This window comes from Ranitomeya variabilis, chromosome 8, assembly GCF_051348905.1.
Source record: "Ranitomeya variabilis isolate aRanVar5 chromosome 8, aRanVar5.hap1, whole genome shotgun sequence".
Lineage (NCBI taxonomy): Eukaryota > Metazoa > Chordata > Amphibia > Anura > Dendrobatidae > Ranitomeya > Ranitomeya variabilis.
Window position 1 is genome coordinate 119,030,316 of NC_135239.1, and position 22,139 is coordinate 119,052,454.

Below are 22,139 nucleotides of genomic sequence, written 5' to 3' on the forward strand. Positions count from 1 at the left end.
ATCCCTGCTTCTGAAGAAGCGGCAGCAACCTCTCCCTACACTCAGATCAGCAGCAGTAAGATGGTGGTCGGCGGGAACGCCCCTTTATAGCCCCTGTGACGCCGCAGAAAGCAAGCCAATCACTGCAATGCCCTTCTCTAAGATGGTGGGGACTGAGATCTATGTCATCACGCTGCCCACACTCTGCGTTCACCTTCATTGGCTGAGAAATGGCGCTTTTCGCGTCATTGAAACGCGACTTTGGCGCGAAAGTCGCGTACCGCATGGCCGACCCCGCACAGGGGTCGGATCGGGTTTCATGAAACCCGACTTTGCCAAAAGTCGGCGACTTTTGAAAATGAACGACCCGTTTCGCTCAACCCTAGTGGCCGCATATGGCCCGTGACATCAGGGACTATATTTGGGCGTGTGTCTCCTGCGCCAAGAATCGGTCTCCTTGGCAATGGCCTGCTGGGCTACTTTACCCACTGCCAGTGGCAGACAGGCCCTGGGAGATGGTCGGGATGGACTTCGTGGTGGGCTTACCCAAGTCTCGTAGCTGCACTGTTATCTAGTTGGTCACCGACCATTTTTCTAAAATGGTGCACTTGTTGCCGCTTCCACGGTTACCTTCTGCATGGGCCTTGGCGGCGTTGTTCATTAAACATGTTTTCCGTCTACATCGCATGCCTGACAAAATTGTCAGTGACCGGGGTCCCCAGTTTGTGTCTCAGTTCTGGAGAGAGAGCTGTCGTTTACTCAGCATTGAGCTGAATCTCTCTTTTGCATACCATCCCGAGACGAATGGGTTGGTAGAGAGGGCTAACCAAAGTCTAGTCACATACCTGCGACATTTTGTCTCCACCAGGCAGGATGACTGGGCATCTTTGCTATCATGGGCGGAATTTGCTTTGAACAACACCGTAGCCGACTCCACCGGTGTAACGATTATAGTGGTACACTCAGGAATCTCTTGGCTTGAGACAAATAAGGCAACAAAACCAAAGTGCAGTGTAAAGTCTGTATTATTCAAAAAACACAGGTGCAAGGTGAGAGCAAGTCCAAACACAGCAAACAAGATGAAATCAGGAGAAGTGCCTTAGCAGCTCTGCTGCAAGCAGAGTCAGTGTTTATATGCGCAAACGTGGTTGCAGCATGTGCACAACAGTTCAAGTAAAAAGCAAACGAGGTCCTTCTTAGGAGTAGTTCATTGCAGCCCTGCTGCGGGCAAAGTCTGATGGGTGTAGCACCCTCTGTGGTGAAGAGATAATCAGACACAGTTCATACTAGGTTAGGCAGTCATTAGAAAAGTGTCCAGAAGCAGTGCAAAGCTTTGAGTCCAGAAACAGACAAACTGGCAGCGGATACCAAACTAGATTGGCTGTAGCAGGCAGAGCTTACGTGTCCTAGCAGGCAGGAGAAGGTTGCAGATAGACTCAGGCAAAAACAGCTTGCAGCACAAGACCACTGAGAACCGAGCAGGTTTGCTGAGGAGGCGGAGCCGGAGAATCTGAAGAGGAAAGTCTCTTGTAGCACAAGCCTGGAATACTAGCAGAATACACAAGCAGAGAGTTGGATGTGAACCAGGGTTATAAAGACAGGGAAGGCAGATCACATGAGCAGAAGCGAGGCAGCAGACGCCATCTTGGAAAAGGGCGAAAAGTACCACAAATGAAACAGGAAATCCAGAGTCCTGACATTACTCCGTCCTTAACAGTGGCCTCAGGACGATCCTGGACCTGGTTTCTCTGGGTATCTTTGATGAAACTGAGCAATCTTCTGTGGGGCACAGATAGGAGTCCTCCTCAGGTGGATACCCCTGCCATCTTATTAGATACTGAAGTCGATTCCTGCGAATCCTGGAATCGATGATCTCTTCCACCAAGAATTGCTCCTGCCCGTCTACCAGTAGGGGTTGTGGAGGGGCACACTGCGTCCCTGAAATTTATTAGGTGAGACCTTTTTCAATAGAGAGACATGAAATACTGGATGTACCTTCATAGTCCTTGGCAGCTTTAGACGGCAGGCCACAGAGCTCACGATACCGCTGATCTTGAAAGGACCGATGAACCTCTGTCCCAGTTTCTGTGAGGGAACATTCAGTCTTAGATTCTTAGTGGATAACCACACTGAGTCTCCTACCTTAATCATAGGTGCTGGCTTCCGGAATCTATCAGCTGATTTCTTGTAACGTCCCTGGGCTGAGGTTAGAGATTCCTTAAGGACTTTTAGATTCTCACTTATGGTAATCAACCTCTCCTCCACTGCCGGAACTGGAACATCAATTGGAGATCTAGGAAAGATGCTCGGATGATAACCTAGATTAGCGAAGAAAGGAGTTACCATAGTGGAGGCACTCTGAGAATTGTTATAGGAGAATTCTGCTAAAGGAAGTAGCTCCAACCAATCATCCTGAAGATGGCAGATGTAGCATCGCAGATATTGCTCCAAAGTCTGATTGGTTCGCTCGGTCTGACCATTCGTCTGTGGATGATATGCAGAAGAAAGACGAACATTAATATTAAGTGCAACACAAAACCCCTTCCAGAATCTTGATGTGAATTGTACTCCACGGTCAGAGATGACTTCATCTGGGACCCCATGCAGCCGAAAAATATTCTGAATCACTAAGTTCACAGTCTCTTTTGCCGTGGGGAGGCCGGCACAAGGAACAAAATGAGCAGCCTTCGTCAGACGATCAACCACCACTAGGATTGTATTCATACCACCAGAAGTAGGAAGATCCACAATGAAGTCCATAGAAATTTAGCCCCATGGGCGAGATGGGACTGGTAGTGGTTGGAGTAGACCCGTAGGAGAAGCACAAGGAGTCTTATAACGAGCACATACCTCGCAAGAAAGAACATAGTCTTTAGTGTCCTTCAGGCAAGTTGGCCACCATAAGAATCGGCTCAGGAATTCTTGTGTCTTCTGTACCCCCCTATGACCAGCCAACTTGGAGTCATGTACCAACTTGAGAATCTGGAGACGTACGGCCTCAGGGATGTAGATACGTCGGTCATGGAACCACAAGCCTCTCTTAAGGACAAGATTGAGATCCACAGGTGGGTTAGCAAGACATACATCACCATCATAGGCCTCCTTGATCTCCGTCCACAGGTCTGGATCATGGATTACTCTGATGAAGTTGGCATCCGATAAAATGGTCTTGGGTGGGGCTCCAGGTACGGAATCCGCAGAATGGATTTGGGACAAAGCATCAGCCTTCCCATTACGGAACGAACAGTACGAAATCACAAAATTAAATTGGTTTAAAAATAAACCGGATCTGGATGAATCAAGAGCGGAGCTGAAGTGAAAGTCTTAGTTACTCACCGGTTAACGGTGTTTTTCGGAGTCCATGACAGCACTATGGAGAGAGGGGATCCGCCCTTCAGGAACAGGAAACCTACAGATACACAAGGGCGGCACCTCTCCCATGCATCAGTTGGTTTACAGAGCACAAGAGGACCACCAAGGTTAATAGCATACATAATAAACAATTATACAATAACTATTCACTACCCGTGAATTATATGAATAAAGGAAGAGGTGTACACCCAGAACTTAAGAAGACGGGAGGGTATGTACAGGTGCTGTCATGGACTCTGAAAAACACCGTTAACCGGTGAGTAACTAAGACTTTATCGGTCGTCCATGACCGCACTACGGAGAGAATTACAGAGAGTAACTAACTAGGGAGGACTACAGCTTGCAGTACCCTAACACCAAAATAGAGGTCAGAAGAGGCACCCAAGTTCAATCTATAGTGGTTATAGAATGTGTTTGGGGAAGACCAAGTAGCAGCCTTACAAATTTGGTCGATCGACACCTCCAATCTTTCCGCCCACGAAGCCGCCATAGCTCTAGTGGAATGCGCTTTCAGACCTTCAGGCGCCGGCTTGCCCTTTGAGATGTATGCCAGCGAGATAGCCTCCCTGATCCATCTAGCTAAAGTAGATTTTGATGCTATATGACCCTTCCTACTACCCTGATAGGACACGAATAGGGCATTATCTATCTTCCACGGATCAGTTACTGCTAGATACTCCAGGATACATCTTTTTACATCTAAAGTGTGTAGCTTCCTTTCCTTATTGTTAGTAGGATTGGGGAGGAAGGATGGAAGAACTATTTCCTGTGTTCTGTGGAACCTGGACACTACTTTAGGAAGATATGCTAGATCAGGGGATAGTATCACTCTATCATCCCTAAGCTGCATGTAAGGGGGAACCCTGGATAATGCTTGGATGTCGCCTATCCTACGCGCCGATGTTAGGGCCACCAGGAAGGCTACTTTAAGGGATACATTTTTAATAGAGGCTGATGCAATTGGCTCAAATGGGGCCTCTGTTATGGCTGAGAGGACTAGGTTCAGGTCCCATGGCATGACCCTATTCTTCACCATTGGCCTAGACAGTTTTGTCGCTCTGATGAATCTGCTGACCCAGTGATTCTCAGCAATGTTGCAGCCAAAGAGAGCCCCTAAGGCTGATACCTGCACTTTAAGTGTATTTGGGGATAACCCCATATCTAACCCCTTCTGTAAGAATTCTAAAATCTGGTCTATTGGTATTGACTGACCAGCTATTACTCCCGAGTTTTGAAGGAACCTCTTCCAGATCCTGACATAAATCCTTGTGGTGATTATTTTTCTGCTCTTCAGCAGAGTGTTAATGAGGCCCGGAGAGAACCCCCTATCCTTTAACAGCGCCCGCTCAAAATCCACGCTGTCAGATGAAGGCCAACCGCCCGAGGATGGTAGACTGGGCCCTGGGATAGGAGATCCGGGATGTCTGGCAAGACCCATGGGTCGGATATCGACATAGCCCTCAGGCATGGGAACCACGTCCTTCTGGGCCAGAAGGGGGCAATTATTATCACTGTGGCTTTGTCCTTCCTGATTTTCCTCACCACCAGAGGAAGTAGAGACAGGGGAGGAAAGGCGTAGGCTAGCCTGAAGTTCCAGTCTATGAGGAGGGCGTCCACTGACAGAGGATTTTCTCTGGGGTTGAGAGAGCAGAATTGTGCCACTTTCCTGTTTTCTTTTGTGGCAAACAGGTCTACCTCTGGTTGACCCCATCTTTCCACGATGAGGTTGAAGATGGAGCCGTTCAGGGACAACTCTCCCTGCCTCAATGTGTTGCGGCTTAAGAAATCCGCCGTAGTGTTTTCTGCCCCTCTTATGTGAAGAGCCGTCAATGAGAGAAGATGTTGCTCTGCTAGATGGAATAGACGATCTGCTACGGACATTAGGGATTTGGAACGAGTCCCGCCTTGGTGATTTATGTATGCCACGGTGACCCGATTGTCCGAGAATACCCGCACGTGGTGGCCCTGTAGATAGAGAAGGAGTGATTTAACTGCCCGTTCCACAGCCGTTAACTCCTTTAGGTTGGAAGACATTTCTATCTGATCCCGATCCCAAAGCCCCTGGACCAATGTATCCCCCATGTGAGCCCCCCACCCAGAAGGGCTAGCGTCCGAGGTGACTATACGAGTTACATTATATTCCCAGGGGACCCCTGTGGACAGGTCTCTTGGTCTAGCCACCAACCAAGGGATACAATAGCATCTTGGGATAGGGTCAGCCGGCTCTCCAGACACGCCAACCTTTTTTGTTGTAACAGCACCTCGCCCTGGAGTATCCTCGTATGATACTGGGCCCATCGGACCGCTGGAATACAGGACGAGAGAGAGCCTAATAGAGACATGGCTCTTCTAAGGGACATGGTGGGGTTTTTAGAGGCATTCAGCACCTGAAGGTGCAGGCGATCAATATTCTCTTGAGGCAAACGGCATTCCTGAACCTGGGAATCCAGGGTCAGGCCTAAAAATCGCTGCACCGTCATGGGCTGTAAGCGTGATTTTTTAACATTTAGCAACCACCCTAGACGTTCCAGAGCCGACATCACTTTATGTAACTGTTCCAGACAGTGATCCGCCGTTTTACCTACGATAAGGAGATTGTCCAGGTAGGGGATTATTAGAATGTTGGACTCATGCAGGTGTGCCATAACTTCCGCCATAACTTTGGTAAACACTCGAGGGGCGACCGATATACCAAAGGGGAGGGCCCTGTACTGGAAGTGTCTGACTACCCCATCCAACCTTACCGCCACCCTCAGGTATCGTTGGTGACCTGCATAAATAGGGATATGGTAATAGGCGTCCTTCAAATCCAATACTACCATAAAGCAGTTGTTAAACAGCAGCTTTATTGCGGTGTTAATAGTTTCCATCCTAAATGATTGAACGGTCAGGAAATTATTAAGAGCCCTAAGGTTAATAATTGTTCTGAAGGAGCCGTCAGGTTTACTTATTAGGAATAGAGGAGAGTAGAATCCTCTACCCTGTTCTCCTTCCGGAACCTCTGACAGGACATTCTTATTGAGCAGGTCGTGAACTTCCGTTTCCAGGGCCGCCTGTTCTGCTGGAGAGGACCTGAGTGGGGTAATTCTGAAGAAGTTCTGAGGGATAGAAGAGAACTCTAGCCGCAGACCCGTAGCGATTAACCCCAAAATCCAATCACTACTGGAGATTTTTGGACCAGGCCGGGTAGAAGGCAGATAGTCTACCTCCCACCGGGGCGACTAGTCATTGGGGTGGTTTTTTGACCTCACGGGATGGCTCCTGACGTCCTCCACCTCCAAACATAAATCCAGTACCTTTCTTCTTTTTCTCAGCCCATCTGCTCTGGTCTCTGGCTGGTCTCCTCCGAAAGAATCTCTTCCCTGCGAAGGGACGCCTGTAAGAGGTAGTTGGTAGATTGGGAAACTTCTTCTTCTCGTCTCCGGATTTCTCTAGCAGTTCGTCTAGGACCGGACCAAACAGGTATTCCCCTTCGCATGGGATAGAGCACAGACGGGATCTGGATTGAAGGTCACCCGGCCAACATTTCAGCCATAGGGCCCTGCGTGCTGTGTTGATAGTCCAGCCGCCCTAGCAGCCATTCTTGCCGAATCCGCAGATGCGTCCGCGAGAAAGGCAGCGGCATTCTGAATTGTTGGCAGGAATTTCAACATAGAATCTCTGGAAACACCCTGTTCCAATTTAGACCCTAGCTGATCCAGCCAGACCATCATCGATCTGGCTGCACATGTCGCAGCTACAGCAGGTCTCAGGGCACCTGCCGACATCTCCCATGTCCCTTTAAGGAACGAGTCAGCCTTTTTATCGAGAGGATCCTTTAGGGAAGCCATGTCGTCGAAGGGGATAGATTATTTTTTAGACGCCTTAGATACCGCTGCGTCCAATTTTGGCACCTTATCCCAAGTGTTCACCATGGGGTCCTCAAAGGGATACCTTCGTTTAAAGGCCGGTGGAAAAGAGCCTTTTTTCTCTGGCTTTTTCCATTCCCTTTTGATGAGGTTCTGAACCTTGTCATTGAGCGGAAAAGACCTACGCTTTTTAGGGTCTAGACCGCCAAACATTAGGTCCTGTGCTGAGAGTTCTGGCCTATCGTCAGCCACCCCCATGGTGGATCTGACTGATTTAATTAACTTTGTCCATTTGGTCCAACGGGAAACAGAACCGGTTAGACTCCTCTTCCGAAGAGGATGCTGAGGAGACAGAGACGTCTGACTCATTCTCCCTACTAGGGCCAGCGGACGAATCCGACTCTGAGGCGCTAGGCTCCCTTCTTCTTTTGGAAGGCTCCCCCTGGGACAGGGAATCTTTCACCTCCTTCCTGATAATCTCCCTAAGGGTTGATGTGAAATCAGGAGACTCTTCCACCACCTATGGGAGCGGAGAAAAAGGCTATGTAATTTATCTGGCGCTACCGCTATCAGTGTTCCCATCAATTTATTTCCTACCGTCTGCCGTACACATGACTGACAAAGTCTCTTAGGGTAGGCGTCTGGCAAAGGACAAGCGCATAGCGCGCACTCCTTGTTTTTTGCTTTACCAGCGCATTTTTTCCCCCTACGGAAATAAGCATAGGAAAAGACTGCATCAGGGTACATTCACGAAGATCTCTTACCCAGGCAGCAGCGGTAGGTACCGGATTACTGGGGGGTCGGTCCAGATCCTTCTGTCTCGATCTGCGACTGGCCTGATTACTGCGTCCGCAAGCCTTCAGCTGGGGGTTCGCATGGGACCTCTCCGAGGATTTGTCCTGCTCCTGCTCTAGCAGACCGACGAAGGACGAAGAAGGACGTATAAAGCCCTTGGCCAAATTCTCATCTATATATTCCTTCAAAGCTTGGAGTTCAGGAGCCGCTAATGGATAAACATTGCTGAAAGGAATGGCTGCCCCTGGAAGCAGTTCAATAGGACAATCATAAGCCCTATGTGGTGGAAGCTGATCTGCCTTCTTATCACAGATATCTGAGAATTCCTTATACACAGATATCTGAGAATTCCTTATACACAGAAGGTAAAGTTAATACTGGTTCTGGAGTTTCCGAATCAAAGGACCTTGGTAGAGTCTCTGTAAATGTTGAATCACTTCTTGTTGGAAATGTAATCTCTCTGGTCTCCCAGTTGATTGTTGGATTCTATGAACGCAGCCAGGGAATGCCTAGAATCACAGGAAAATGAGGAGAAGAAATTAATAAGAAGGAGAGCTGCTCCTGATGATCTGGCTCCAATACAATGGTAAGAGGGACGGTCTCCTGATCGACAGGCCCAGAGACTAAAGGTGACCCATCCACTGTCTCCATGGCAATTGGGGAAGCTCTATGCAGAATATCTATACCATGTTTCTTGGCAAAAGCAATGTCCATGAAATTACCCCCTGCACCAGAGTCAATCATGGCTGCACTAGAGATCCACTGTCCAGAGCATAAAACTTTTATAGGAAGAGAACAGTGAGAACTCCTCTCCTTCTGCTCAGTAGAAGAAGTAGTCATTGAGAGTGCATGGAAAACAGCATTCACTGGTAGACTAAATTCAGAGACATCTGACTCAGCGTCACAGTTATCATATTCCCCTACTGCTGCTAACACCTTGTTAGGCCACTTGGGACAATTGATCAGGAAGTGGTCAAATTGGCCGCAATAGAAGCATAGACTCTCACGGAAGCGGTGTTCCCGGTGTTCATTACTCTCACGCTTCTGCACTGAGTCAATTTGCATAGGCACCACCTCAGACTCCCGAGTGGCTTTTCCTGCAGGTTCCTTGGGAGAAAGGGAATAGTTAGACATGCGATTAAATACTGCCATTTTCTCTTGTCTCCGCTCAGTAAGGCGAATATCAATGCATACACAATGTTGGATAAAGGTTTCTAGTTCTTGTGGTGACTCAGAACGAGCTAGCTCATCCTTTATAACACTAGACAGAGCTCTCTTGAAAATAGGCAACTGTGCATAACAATCCCAAATAGTATCAACTGCTAACCTTCTAAAATCAGTGGCATATTCAATTACAGAACGTTTACCCTGGTGTAAAGACAGTAAGGCGGTCTCAGCAGAGGCACGACGGTTAGGATCATCGAACATTAAGGCCATAGCAGCTAAAAAGTTTTCCAAAACATTTAGACGTGGGTCACGAGACTCGATCATTGTATTCGCCCAGGCGAGTGCTCGTGATGTCAATAACAAAATTATACACAACACCTTAGAACGATCAGTGGGAAAGCGGTCGGTGGGCACATCAAAATACAACATACATTGGTTTATAAAGCCACGAAATATGTCACGATCGCCATTGTATCTAAATGGTGGCAGCTTAGGAGGACTGACTGCCTGCGGTTGCCCTGGGGGTGAGACCGCCTGAGTGGCCATCTGAGCACTTAAGTCCTGAAAGCCCTGTCCATACTGAGACTCCATGCTCTTAAATTTATTTTCATGGGTGTCCATGCGAGTACTCAAATCCTGCAGAGTCTGTCCAAACACCTGCTGATTACGTTCCAAGCCTCCCACCTTAAGGTACCTTCACATTAAGCGACGCTGCAGCGATAGCGACAACGATGCCGATCGCTGCAGCGTCGCTGTTTGGTCGCTGGAGAGCTGTCACACAGACCGCTCTCCAGCGACCAACGATGCCGAGGTCCCCGGGTAACCAGGGTAAACATTGGGTTGCTAAGCGCAGGGCCGCGCTTAGTAACTCGATGTTTACCCTGGTTACCAGCATAAAAGTAAAAAAAAAACAAACAGTACATACTCACCTGCGCGTCCCCCGGCGTCCGCTTCCTGTACGGTGTGAGCGCCTGCCCTAACAGCAGAGCGGTGACGTCACCGCTGTGCTTTTACTTTCACTTTAGGGCCGGCGCTCAGTCAGAGCAGGAAGCGGACGGCAGGGGATGCACAGGTGAGTATGTACTGTTTGTTTTTTATACTTTTACGCTGGTAACCAGGGTAAACATCGGGTTACTAAGCGCGGCCCTGCGCTTAGTAACCCGATATTTACCCTGGTTACCAGCGTAAAACAACGCTGGTATCGTTGCTTTTGGTGTCAAACCTGACGATAAACGCCGGTCTAACGACCAAATAAAGTTCTGAACTTTATTAAACGACCAGCGATATCACAGCAGGATCCTGATCGCTGCTGCGTGTCAAACTAAACGATATCGCTAGCCAGGACGCTGCAACGTCACGGATCGCTAGCGATATCGTTTAGTGTGAAGGTACCTTTACTCTGCAGAGTGCCCACCTCCTTTTGCAGAGATCTCATCATAGAGAACAATTGTTCCAACTTAGGGTCAGTAGCCATTGTCTCAGCAGATTCCTTATTTGGCTTGTGTATCCTGTAACGATTATAGTGGTACACTCAGGAATCTCTTGGCTTGAGACAAATAAGGCAACAAAACCAAAGTGCAGTGTAAAGTCTGTATTATTCAAAAAACACAGGTGCAAGGTGAGAGCAAGTCCAAACACAGCAAACAAGATGAAATCAGGAGAAGTGCCTTAGCAGCTCTGCTGCAAGCAGAGTCAGTGTTTATATGCGCAAACGTGGTTGCAGCATGTGCACAACAGTTCAAGTAAAAAGCAAACGAGGTCCTTCTTAGGAGTAGTTCATTGCAGCCCTGCTGCGGGCAAAGTCTGATGGGTGTAGCACCCTCTGTGGTGAAGAGATAATCAGACACAGTTCATACTAGGTTAGGCAGTCATTAGAAAAGTGTCCAGAAGCAGTGCAAAGCTTTGAGTCCAGAAACAGACAAACTGGCAGCGGATACCAAACTAGATTGGCTGTAGCAGGCAGAGCTTACGTGTCCTAGCAGGCAGGAGAAGGTTGCAGATAGACTCAGGCAAAAACAGCTTGCAGCACAAGACCACTGAGAACTGAGCAGGTTTGCTGAGGAGGCGGAGCCGGAGAATCTGAAGAGGAAAGTCTCTTGTAGCACAAGCCTGGAATACTAGCAGAATATACAAGCAGAGAGTTGTATGTGAACCAGGGTTATAAAGACAGGGAAGGCAGATCACATGAGCAGAAGCGAGGCAGCAGACGCCATCTTGGAAAAGGGCGAAAAGTACCACAAATGAAACAGGAAATCCAGAGTCCTGACAACCGGGCAGACCCCATTCCTCCTTAATTACGGCCAGCATCCGCGTGTCCCTGTGCCCATGCCCGTGTCATCCACCGATTCTAGGGTGGCAGACTGGGTGGTGGAGGCACGTGACATTTGGGACGACACACAGGATGCCATCTGGGCCTCCAAGGAGAGAATGAGGGTTTCTGCCAATGCACACCGGCGCACCGCTCCGGCCTTTACTCCTGGCGACTTAATGTGGCTCTCCGCCCGTAACATCAGGCTGCGAGTTGAGTCCACTAAGTTTGTGTCTCGCTACATAGGCCCTTTCAAGGTTCTGGAACAGGTTAACCCTGTGGTCTACCATTTGGCTCTTCCTCCACACCTGGGTATCACCGACACTTTTCATGTATCCCTCTTAAAGCCCGTCTATATGTCCCAGTTTTCCGAGTCATCTGCCGGGACATCGGGTTCATCCACGGACGAGTACGAGGTGAACTCTATCTTGGGATTCAAGGTGGTACAAGGCAAAAAATACTATCTGGTGGACTGGAAGGGTCACGGCCCAGAGGACAGAACCTGGGAACCTGTGGAGCGCATTCAGGCTCCGCTGCTCATTGCAGCCTTTGAACGTAGCGAGGCCCAAGGAGGAGGGGGCCCTAGGAGGGGGGTAATGTTAGGTGTCAAGTTCCCGCCACTGCACAGGGGGATTCCAAACCATGTCCGCTGCGATCTCCCATTCTCCTCCAGCCACAGTGGAGCCTGCTCAGCGGAGATGTGCGCTTGGTTACTGCTGCCTTTCCAAGTCCTGCCTTTGTAGCCAGCACTGATCAGCAGCGAGCATGCATTTCAGGGACTAAGTCCTGCTTTTCCCATACTGAGCATGCCCACGGGTCGACCTCGCATTGGAAGTCAGGGGTCACATGCTCAGATCCTGTTGCGACTCCTATTGGACCATCAGGAAGGTCCCAGAGCGCTACTACTATAAAATGTTCAAATGGCCGCTCGGCCATGTGCTAGTATAAACTTGCAAACGTGTGTGTGTGTGTGGATGTATGCCTGTTGATGGATGAAAGCTCCGAATCATTCCCATACCTAGAGTTGTTGACTAGGGTTGAGCGAAACGGGTCGACCATTTTCAGAAGTCGCCGACTTTTGGCAAAGTCGGGTTTCATGAAACCCGACCCGACCCCTGTGTGGGGTCGGCGATCTTCTGAATCTGGTATCGGAATTCCGATACCGAGTTCCGATATGTTTGCGATATCGGAATCCACATTTAAGTGTAAAATAAAGAATTAAAATAAAAAATATTGATATACTCACCTCTCCGACGAGCCCTGGTAGTAATCGGCATCTTCCGTTCCTAAGAATGAGCGCGTTCAGGGCCTTAGAAGACGTCACGGCTTTGTGATTGGTCGCGGCGGCCCACGTGACCGCTCAGCGACCAAACACAAGCCGTGACGTAATTCTCTCAGGTCCTAAATTCCTCATTCTAGGAATTTAAGCCATGAGAATTACGTCACGGCTTGTGATTGGTCGCTGAGCGGTCACGTGGGCCGCCGCGACCAATCACAAAGCCGTGACGTCATCTAAGGCCCTGAACGCGCTCATTCTTAAGAAGAAAGGCTGCCGGAAAGAAGCCGAGGGTGAGTATATTCCTATTAGGTATATACTCACCCTCGTACGTGCCCTGCTTCTTTCCGGCAGCCTTCCTTCTTAAGAATGAGCGTGTTCAGGGCCTTAGATGACATCACTGCTTTGTGATTGGTCGCGGCGGCCCACGTGACTGCTCAGCGACCAATCACAAGCCGTGACGTAATTCTCATGGCCTAAATTCCTAGAATGAGGAATTTAGGACCTGAGAGAATTACATCACGGCTTGTGATTGGTCGCTGAGCGGTCACGTGGGCCGCCGCGACCAATCACAAAGCCGTGACGTCATCTAAGGCTCTGAACGCGCTCATTCTTAGGAACGGAAGATGCCGATTACTACCAGGGCTCGTCAGAGGGTGAGTATATCAATATTTTTTATTTTAATTCTTTATTTTACACTTAAATATGGATCCCAGGGCCTGAAGGAGAGTTTCCTCTCCTTCAGACCCTGGGGACCATAGTATCCCATTGCACTGCATTGGGTTTCGTGTTTCGGTCGACCCCGACCCCGACTTTTTTATAGGATCGGCCGATTTCACTCGACCCGACTTTTGAGAAAGTCGGGTTTCGTGAAACCCGACCCGATCCTATAAAAATAAAAGTCGCTCAACCCTATTGTTGACTGCTTGCGAATGGTGGAAGCTACCTAGCGCCTGACAGTGCTTTACCGCACATCTAGCACACAATACCTCGTCTGTTAGCAATGACCGCCAGTGCGGTGCTATGCGCAATCAGTGCGCTTTCCTAGCCCTAGTTAGGGTGCTTAGTGGCGTCCGCCATAGCGGCGCTGTACGCACTCAGTGCGGTAATCTTTAATCTGTCCTGACTACCGGTCAGTGTAGGGTGGGAAATCCCGCTTGATCTCAGCATCTGACTCAGGGCGTCCTCAGGCACGGGCTCAAAAGCCACCGAGGGTCTGAGCGAGATCAATCATCAGCATAGTGGGGGTGAGTTTCAGGGATCCCACTAGCGTCCATCTGCTGCACCCTGTGACTGCTAACAGGGCACAGTATTTCCTTTGTTTCCCTGCGAGTCCGTGAAGCAACAGAGTTCACATCAGTTCATACTGGGTGATGGAACCCATGTCTATTCTGGTGTAGTACCGCCATATAGTGCTGCCATTACCTAGCAGCAGGTGCCATCTCTGCACGGTAGACCACGTGCTGCGAATGCACCTTATTACCATCTTTATATTTATTCGGTGCATTCCGCCAGCCCTAACACCCCCCATAGAATATAATGTAGCTCCTCCATAGAATACAATGTAGCCCTCCTCATATAGTATAATGCAGTCCTCCATAGAACATAATGTAGCCCCCTCATAGAGTATGATGTACTCACCCCTCATAGAATATAATAAATTTAATACATAGAATAAATTTAATACATAGAATATAATGTAGCCCCCCACAGAATATAATACAGCCCACCTCACCATAGAATATAATGTAGCCCCATAAAAGAATATGATGCAATCCTGCCTCATAGAATTTAATACAGCCCACCTGCCCATAGAATATAATGTAGCCCCCCAGAGAATATAATACAGCCCCCTCATAGAATATAATGTAGCCCCCAGAGAATATAATACAGCCCCCCATAAAATAAAATGTAGCCCCAGAGAATATAATACAGCCCCCATAGAATATAATGTAGCCCCCAGAGAATATAATACAGCCCCCTATACAATATAATGTAGCCCCTTCAGAGAATATAATGCAGCCCACCTCCCCATAGAATATAATGTAGTCCCATCAAAGAGTATGATGCAATCCTCCCCCATAGAATATAATACAGCCCCCCATAGAATGTAATACAGCCTGTCAAGGATCCCACTGTGCTGCCACCAATTTGTCACGTACCCGCTCTCAGCACGCGACTTGGGGTTTCAGCACGCAACTTGGGGTTGCGCCTGCAAGGGTTAATCTATCTCCCCTCTCTCAGTCCAGCATTCAACCTCTGTCCTATTCTGTAATGGGAGCATAAATCACACACCGACCCAGGCCACACACCCACTCATACATGCTGCCACCACTCACCGAACATACGTGCGATGAGTCCCGGAAATATTACTACTACTGTTTGCCAATCATACGGATCAAACACTTTAAAGCTATGGATTCTTTAGAACATACAAGGTTCAACTTGTTAAAGGGAACCTGTCACCCCATTTTTTGAAGATGAGCTAAAAATAGCGTTAAATAGGGGCAGAGCTGGGCGTTACATTAGTGTCTTTGTGTGCCTTTATTACCTCCCTATGCTGCCGAAATACCTTTGTAAAGTCGCTGTTTTCTGCTGTCACTCACGCTGGTCTGGTCCTATGGGCGTGGTGACAGCGCTGTTTCTCCCCCAGAATCCTGCTCATCATTACGTTGGTGGCGTAGTGGTATGCGCATGTCCAAAGAGAATATCCACTGCCCAGGAGATGAAAAACAGTGCGATCTGCGCTATTCAGCCGTTTACCGGTGGGCGCGGCCATCTTTCCTGTGGCCGCGTGTGCAGATGGAGCGCTCTGCTGCCCGGGGCTTCAGGAAAATTGCCGCGGGATTCCGCGCATGCGCAGATGGAGATCGCGGCGGCCATTTTCCTGAAGCCCCGGGCAGCAGAGCGCTCCATCTGCGCACGCGCGGCCACAGGAAAGATGGCCGCGCCCACTGGTAAACGGCTGAATAGCGCAGATCGCGCTGTTTTTCATCTCCTGGGCAGTGGATATTCTTTTTGGACATGCGCACACCACTACGCCACCAACGTAATGATGAACTGGATTCTGGGGGAGAAACAGCGCTGTCACCACGCCCATAGAACCAGACCAGCGTGAGTGACAGCAGAAAACGGCGACTTTACAAAGGTATTTCGGCAGCATAGGTAGGTAATAAAGGCACACAAAGACACTAATGTAACGCCCAGCTCTGCCCCTATTTAACGCTATTTTTAGCTCATCTTCAAGAAACGGGGTGACAGGTTCCCTTTAAAGTTTTATGCTTTAATACAAAAAGGTACAGTGCTTACAATAAAGAAAAAGGTATAAAAATATGGTAATAAAAAGACATACAAATATGCAAAACAGTTATAAAATAAACAGGAGAAAACTTACAGATACAGCTAACTTTGTAGTCTGCTTTCTGCTCCCTGAGGGGGGTGAATATGGACTGGAACACATCAGCTAGGCTGCCCCTCAATCTGTGAACATGATTCTATGTATACAGGCCTGATTTATAGCGTCACCCCGGTGGTAAGATTTCTAGAACAGCCTCTCAGGTTAATATTACAATTGCTTGTTTTTTCATTGGCCCATGGCCACTCCACCAATGAATATATTATTTTCTCTGAAATTCTTGGTGTAAAGTTTCCCACAGATAGATAGTGTCAGGCTGTAATTGACATCTCTCTTCAAAAGAGCTAGAAGGTGTAAAATGTTTCCCCTTCTTCCTGATTCCCAGCCAGACCCCCTGGCGAGATTGGAGACAGTAGACTGCCTTCTCAGGATAGAATTTGTGAGACCTGCAGTCTCAGGACAGATGTTAAATTACTGCTAGTCACACAATCATACCTATACATATTTCACTTCACACATATATACCTATATATATTTCGCTACACCTCCCTCCTTATGAACATGCATGGGGGTTGACTTACAGGTCAGCTCCTGAGCGCGTATCTGGTTCTGCCCCATCCAGGCTGATAGGCCATCAGCATTGCCATGATCGATTCCTTTCTTATGCCGAATTGTAAAATCATATTGCTGTAATATCAGACTCCATTTAAGCAATTTCCCGTTGTCCCCAACTACTCTGTTGAGCCAACTCAATGGGTTATGATCTGTGATCAAGTTGAAGTTGCGCCCATAGAGGTATGGTTGTAGCTTCTGCAGAGCCCACACAATTGCCAAAGATTCCATCTCAATGGTGGGATAAGCCACTTCTCTGGGCAGGAGTTTCCTGCTTAGGTAAAGAATTGGGTGCTCCTCACAGTGTTGGTTCACCTGGCTGAGAACCGCACCTAGCCCATAGGTGCTGACATCTGTCTGCACTACAAACCTGCGAGTGAAATCTGGGGCCTGAATGACGGGTGAACTAACCAATGCCGACTTTAGGGCAGAAAATGATTCCTCACACGGAGAACTCCAGGAGACAATTTGGGGAAGTTTCCTCCTGGTCAGATCAGTTAACAGTTTGGCCAGAGCACTGTAGTCTGGTACAAACCTCCTATATTAGCCAGTCGTACCCAGGAATCACAGTACCTGCTTCTTAGTTCGTGGGGTGGACCAGGCTGTAATGGCTTCTTCCTTCCCTGGCTCAGGTTTTAGCAGTCCTCCCCCCACCCGGTGTCCTAGGAATTGTACTTCCCTCATAGCTACCTGACACTTCCCTGGCTTAGCAGTAAGACCTGCAGTTTTAAGCCTTTGCAACACCTGAGAAAGATGTACGAGGTATTCCTCCCAAGAATTACTAAAAAGGGCTATATCATCGAGATAAGCAATGGCAAAATCATCACATCCTTCCAATAAGTGATTGACCAACCTCTGAAAGGTGGTAGGGGCATTCTTCATACCAAATGGCATCACCAGGAACTCAAACAGCCCAAATGGTGTTATACAGGCAGACCTCTCCTTAGCTTCTCTGGTCAGGGGTATCTGCCAATATCTCCTACTTAGGTCCATGACGATGAGGTACGATGCTTTTGCTAGCTGCTCTAACAGCTCGTCTATCCTCGGCATGGGGTAGATCTCACATGTAGTCAGTACATTACATTTCCTGTAGTCTACACAGAACTGGGTAGTATGGTCCTTTATTGGGACAAGAACCACAGGCGAGGCCCAGGCACTCTGGGATTTTTGTATTACCTTGAGGTTCAGCATCTCCTCTACCTTTTCCTTCATATGTGCCTCTGTTCACCTCTGCTGACACCCGGTATGCAGACTGCCGTACTGGGGGATTAGTACCAGTATCCACATGGTGAGTTGCTAATTACGTCCTCCCAGGCTCCCCTGTGAAGACTTCGGTGAACTCGCCGAGCACCCCCATCAGCTCAGACCTCTGACTGTGGGATAGCTCAGGGTTAAACTCTGCTGACTCCAGGGACTCCATTTACTGAGTCCCAGCCCCCACATCTAGTAACAGATCAGCCTCCCCCTCTTCAGGCAGGCTACAGACAGGTAAGACACAGGTCTCCCTGTCATGATGAGCCTTCAACATATTGACATGAAATACTTTCTGACGCTTTGCATGCTCATCTAGGGTCACCACATAATTAACATCATTTAGCCGCTTGTGTACAGTGTATGGTCCCTCCCATGGGGCCTGAAATTTTTTCTGTAACATAGGGACCAACACCCAAACCTTCTGCCCCTCCTCATAGGCTCTCAGTCTGGCATTACGGTTGTACCAGACCTTCTGGTTGATTTGGGCCTGGGTCACATTCTCATGGACCAGGTTGCTCAGTTTTTGCACTCTTTCTCTGAGCCGCAGTACATATTCAACCACTGAGACTCCCGTAGTTTTGGGGTCGTCCTCCAACAGTCCTTAATCAAATCAAGTGGCCCCCTGACCCTCCTCCCATAAACCAGTTCAAAGGGGGAGACTCCTGTAGACACCTGGGGTACCTCTCTGTATGCAAACAACAGATGGGGGATGTACTGCTCCCAGTCTCTCCCTTCAGTCTCCACTAGCATTTTCAGCATTTGTTTTAATGTTCCGTTTAAACGCTCGCAGAGTCCGTTGGTTTGGGTATGATAGGCGTTGGCCACAAAATGCTGCACTTGTATTTTCTCGCAGAGGCTTTCCATCAGATCGGACATGAATTGGGTTCCCTGATTGGTTAACATTTCTCTGGGGAACCCCACACGAGAGAAAATGGTCAGTAAAGCATCCGCCACTTTGTCTGCTCGGATGGAGGACAGTGCCACAGCATCTGGGTATCGTGTAGCATAGTCCACCACTGTGAGGATGTACTTTTTGGCCGAGCTGCTAGTAATGGCAAGTGGCCCTATGATATCAACAGCAACTCGCTGGAAAGGCTCATCGATCACAGGCAATGGTAACAATGGAGCTTTCTGTATATTCCCGGACTTTCCAACTCTCTGACAAACTACACATGATCGACAGTAATTGGCAATATCTGTCCTCATCTTGGGCCAATAGAAGTTATGTGTCAGGCGAGCTTTAGTCTTTTGTATTCCAAGGTGTCCGGCCAGATGAATTTCATGAGCAATTCTCAATAAGTGTTCCCTAAATGGATAAGGAACGACCAGCCGTTTTTCACAGTCCCAAGGTTCTGTAGTATCCGTAGGGAGTGTCTCTTTAAACAGTCTGCCCTTGTCCCAGTATATTCTGTCTTTGTCAGAAGCAGTAGGTTGCTGGCATGCAAGACATCTGAGCTTCTCCAGACTGACATCTGTCCGTTGGGCCACCTGGAAGCTCTGACCGTCAGTCTGCAGCCCCTGGCCTAGTGTGACTGCCAGGCCCTGGTCTGAAGCTTAGTCTTCCATGTCGGTTATCAGGGACCTTGGTGGGTCTGCCATGTGAGGAGGCTCCAGGGCCACAGTATGGGCCTCCTGTTCTGGCAGTTCTGTCTGAGACTCATCCTCTAATCCCTGGGGCTGAGTCTGAGCCGCAGCTTGACTCTGGGTCACAGCTGCCACATACGTACAGTCCTGTGCAGTGGTACATTCTCCCTCCTTGCACGGGATCTCAGGTGGGTCACTCCCTTCCACCTTCTCTGTAGCATTTACTTGCAAGGGAGGAATATAGTGGGACACCATCCTCCCCAGGTCTGTGCCTAGCAACACATTGGTGGGAATAGTATCTAATAATCCCACTTCTCTCAGTCCTTTCCCTGCTCCCCAGTCCAGGTACACACGGGCCATGGGCACAGCAGGGCTGACACCTTCAATCCCGGTTATAGACAGTCTTTCCTGGTATGATATCAGCAAGGGTTACCATTGATGGATGCACCAGAGTCACCTCTGCTCCAGTGTATCTGAGACCAATGGTGACTATATTGCCAACAGTGACAGGTTGACAGTTCTCAATAGCCCTCGCATCAGAGCCGGCCACAAAGAGGACATATGGTTGGGACACAGACAGCTTTGTGGTTATAGTTGGACATTTCTCCCTATCAGGGCAGACAGTGCTAACGTGTCCCACTTTGTTGCAGGAAAAGCACTGGCGTGCATCACCTAAAGAATGTCTATTCCCCAGGACCCCATAGGAGGTGGGCTTGGACAGCACTGGTGATTGGCCGGTAGAGGGAGAAGGGTCCCCATTTGGCTTACCTCCCTTCCAGCTGAATCCCGATGGCTTCCGCACCTCAGGCATCCTGTTAGCCACATAGCAGTTTGCAATCTTTGCAGCCTGATCCGCAGTTTGTGGCTCCCGATCACACACAAATTGTCGTACATCCGTGGGGCACATGTGAAAAAATTGGTCCTTGACCATAAGATCCATTAAGTCCTCAAAACTGTTAACAGAAAGTCCCCTGATCCATTGGTGGAACATGGTCCTCAAGGTGCTCACAACAGCCGCACAGCTGTCAGTTGATCGACGTTGTAGGTTCCGGAACTTTCTCTGATACACTTCTGGTGTAAGGCTGTATTTCCTGATCAGCGCCTCTTTTATGACCTCATAGTTCCCATCTAGCTCTGGTGGGAGGCCAGCAAAAACTTCCAGGGCTTTGCCTCTCAACCCTGGGGTTAGATGCTGCACCCACTACTCACATGGTATATGGTATTGCCTGGAGGTTTTTTCAAACCCCCGAAGGAAAGTATCCAAGTCTGTATCCTTCTCCATCACAGGGAAGTTTTCCACATGTGATCTCCTTGGATTTATGTATTGGGAGAGGGTTAGCTAATGACTGCTACCCCTCTCTATTTGAGCCCTCTGAAGCATGAAAGCTCTCTCCTCCCAGCATTCTGCAGCAGCAGCCTCTCGGTACTGCAGAATAAGCTGCAGGCACAGATTGGGATCACTTGTTCCCAGCTCTTGTAAGTCCCTTTGTAAACAAGAGTCCATAGTCTCCTCAGCACTGGCACTTCCATCAAGTATCTCCAGTGCACGAGCTGGCATCGCTCGGTCTCTCTGAGGTGGACTCTCTCCTTGGCCAGACGTTCCAGTACTTTGCTCTATGTCCTGCTTGACCAAGGCGCGTATCAGCAGTTCCTTGGATTTGTTGGCCATCTCCATTCCTCTCTACTCACAGAGGTCGGTCAGAGCCTCTTTGCTCTGCTTCTTGTACTGGGCTGCCATATTGATGAACAGCCTTTGCCAAATAAAAGATAGAAAAGAAAAACGGGGAAGGGAAACTGTTTGCAAGTATGTCTAAGTAAGCACTGAGTTGAACCTTGTAGAACTGGTGCACTCCTCGCAAGGATGCCAATTCTTTAGTACAGGGAATAATTGCTTAAACCATGCACTAATGCTCTAATAGAAATAATTCTATTCCACCATTTTGCCACCAATTGTTACGGATCCCATCGTGCTGCCACCAATTTGTCAAGTACCCGCTCTCAGCACGCGACTTGGGGTTACGCCTGCAAGGATTAATCTATCTCCCCTCTCTCAGTCCAGCATTCAACCTCTGTCCTATTCTGTAATGGGAGCATAAATCACACACCGACCCAGGCCACACACCCGCTCATACACGCTGCCACCACTCACTGAATACACGTGAGATGAGACCTGGAAATATTACTACTACTGTCTGCCAATCATAAGGATCAAACACTATACTAAAGCTATGGATTCTTTAGCACATACAAGGTTCAACTTGTTAAAGTTTTATGCTTTAATACAAAAAAGTACAGTGCTTATAATAAAGAAAAAGGTATAAAAATATGGTAGTAAAAAGACATACAAATATGCAAAACAGTTATAAACAGGAAAAAACTTACAGAAATAGCTAACTTTGTAGTCTGCTTTCTCCTCCCTAAGGGGGGAATATGAACTGGAACACATCAGCTAGGCTGCCCCTCAATCTGTGAACATGATTCTATGTATACAGGCCTGATTTATAGCGTCACCCCGGTGGTAAGATCTCTAGAACAGCCTCTCAGGTTAATATTATAATTGCTTGTTTTTTCATTGGCCCATGGCCACTC

At 48.5% G+C, this 22,139-nt stretch overlaps 1 pseudogene; it reads right to left on the reverse strand.

Moving 5' to 3' along the window:
• Positions 1–1,175: 1,175 nt before the first annotated feature.
• On the reverse strand, positions 1,176–21,288 carry LOC143788824 (uncharacterized; annotated as a pseudogene).
• Positions 21,289–22,139: the final 851 nt, after the last annotated feature.